This window comes from Morone saxatilis, unplaced genomic scaffold (assembly GCF_004916995.1).
Source record: "Morone saxatilis isolate NCDOM2014 unplaced genomic scaffold, NCSU_SB_2.0 Contig17, whole genome shotgun sequence".
Lineage (NCBI taxonomy): Eukaryota > Metazoa > Chordata > Actinopteri > Moronidae > Morone > Morone saxatilis.
In genome coordinates this window covers 25,750,024-25,752,898 of record NW_023339729.1, presented here as the reverse complement: position 1 = coordinate 25,752,898, position 2,875 = coordinate 25,750,024, and positions in this window count along the sequence as shown.

Below are 2,875 nucleotides of genomic sequence, written 5' to 3'. Positions count from 1 at the left end.
TATATAGAGAATATAATGTTTGCTGATATAATAATTTTTGAAAACAGTTTGTGCCTCGCTTGAAACCAACAGTCAGCGTTGACTTATTTAACTAACGTTTTGCTCATCCTAAACCTAACCAAGCTATAAATAAGTTAACCTTCTTCCTGCCTAGACACTTTCTTCTTATAGCAATGTAATAGGTGATGTAGTGAGGTCACGTGGCTTCAGTCCTGTGTCATTCATCAGGCGACACACTCAGCTGGTAAATTGGGTCAACGTTAGTAACTACGCGCTCTTAAATACCTTATTAACTATTTAAAATTTCCTTTTTTTGTGTCTGAAAATTCACCACAAGATCTGAAACGGCATCAAAGAAACTGTGTTCAGACTGTTTCATCACATTTTCAGAGCCGTCTGTCACATGAAACCGAGTTGTGTTTTTTAAATTCGAGATGTAAGAATTTGTGCCGATGAGTAATCTCACAACATGAGAGAAGGAGAGAGGAAAAGATAGAAACAGGGAGGGAAGAGTCAGACATGATGGAGGTCTGGGCAGGAAGATAAAGGGGCAAGCCTTCACTCGCTTCCTCTGCCCAGCACTCCCCCTCCTCCCCTTCCTCCCCCCCGACAACTTTCATCCAACCCCTCGCCAAAGACAATTTTTCAAAGCGCTGAAAAAGTAGGCCACAAAGTTTGGAGAGAGAGACGGGGAGGGAAAGAGAGAGAGAGTGAGGGGAGAAAATGAAGTGACGCTTCATTTCAACCCACATGAGGTGAAGTGTTTTTTCAAACCTTATCTCTCATCTTCACACTTAACCAGATTGGAGGAACCGTCGATCGAATCAACAAATCCCTGTCTCGTCAAAAAGTCAACAAACACCCTCAGACAGATCTCGAGAGACATGAGACAGAATCTGTGGACATTTAGTGTCTCTTTATAGTCGTTTTGCTTCTCTTTGTGGTCACCGTGCATCTCTTTGTGGTCATTGTGCATCTCTTTGTGGTTATTTGCGTCTCTTTGTGGTCGTTTTGCGTCTTTTTGTGGTCGTTTTGCGTCTCTTTGTGGTCGTTTTGCGTCTCTTTGTGATCGTTTTGTGTCTCTTTGTAGTCATTTTGTGTCTCTTCGAAGTTGTTTTGTGTCTTATTTTAGTTGCTTTGCGTCTCTTTGTGTCCTCCTGACCACTGGTGCCGGGTAGGTCTGTTCAGTAATCCATCCGTGCAAATAGCCATCACCTCTAAGATATCAACCAGACCTCTGCGCTCGCTCCTCGCTGTCCACGGGCGTCAGAGATAACGCTGCGACTGTCTCCTCCAATAACCATCAACTCAATGTGGCGGGGCTGCTCAGTTTTGAAAGTGAGCGGCTGTCAGTGGCGTGATGCGAGGAACGAAGGATGTGTGGGGGGAGATGAAAGATGGCGGAGGAGATTAAAGGGGTGTTGTTCAGAAGGAGGCGGGGCTGCTGGCAAACCGAATCTCTTATCTAACCAACCAGGAACACAAAGATTTGGCAGGACTGGATGTCTGCGATCGAGGGAGGAGATAAAAAATACGATCCCTGAGGACGGATGAGTGCAAGGAAGGAAGGAAAGGAGGCAGAGAAGGAAAAAGGGAACAAGGAAGGGAGGGAGGAAGGATGGAAGGAAAAAGGAAGCAAAGACAGAAGGAGACAATAGCAGATTATTGACAGGAAGAAAGCTGATGGAAGGAAAGGTGGAAAATATGGATGAAAAGAAGGAAATAATTAACTAAGGGGGGAACACTGAAGAAAACTATTGGAAGAAACAATGAAAGAAGAAATATGGGAGTAAATGGAAGACAAATTGATTGATGGATGGAACTTCAGGAAGGAAGGAGGGAAACCGGAGGGGAAGGAAGGAACAATGAAAAGGAGGAGGGAAGGACTGAGTGATGAAGGAAGGTTGGAAAATGAAAGAGAAATAAGGAGACAAGGATGGAGGGAAGAAGCTGAAGGAAGAAGGAAATAAAGGAGAGAAGGAAGAAATCGAAGCTGTGATGGATGTATAGAAAAGAAAGAATGAAGCTTAAAAAAGGGAAAGAAGTAAAGAAGGAAGGTTTGAAGCAGATCTGACCAATCACAGCGGCCGTACATGGTATTGATTCTGCTCATCGCTCTGATTCTTTATCGATTTCCTCGTCCAGTTGATCAACATCAGTTCCTTTTTAGAAAAGCTGCCGTGAAATCAGACATTTTAGGCTTCGAGATCCTAGAAGGACCGAAGGATCACACGCTGACCTCTGACCTCTGACCTCGCTGTCATCAGCTGAGCTTTCTGTTTATTGTCTGTGTCAAACTGAGCAGAGAGAAGGAAGAAATCCAGTCTTATAATCTGAAACCTCACCTGATCTTCATGTCAGCAAACTCCCAGAAGGCCTCAGGGCTGCTGAGTGTGTGTGTGTGTGTGTGTGTACCTATTTACTCGTCATGTTTATTTATGGCTCAGCACTCAGGCAGCTGTTAAGACGCCTGCAGGGTGATTGTCACACTTCTGCTTTAGTTGACGAGTAGAACTGAATGTGTGTGTGTGTGTGTGTGTGTGCGCGTGCTCATTTTGTCACCATGTTTATGTATGACCGTGCACTCAGGCAGCTGTTAGGACGTCTGCAGGCTGATTGTGACGCTTGAAGTTGAAGAGGAAGACTGAAGGTGTCTGTACACTGTAAAAGGACAAAAGTCAATAAACGGTAATATTCCAGCAGCTGAGCACCAAAAATACTGTAAAATGTAAAATTTGGGCTTTTTAATATTTAATTAAAGATATTTACAATGTATAACAATGAGCTATAAATACAGGTGAACTCTGCTACAACAATTCAGCTGTTATTATTTTATTTTTATTATTTTAATGTGAATGTTAAAAGTTATAGAACT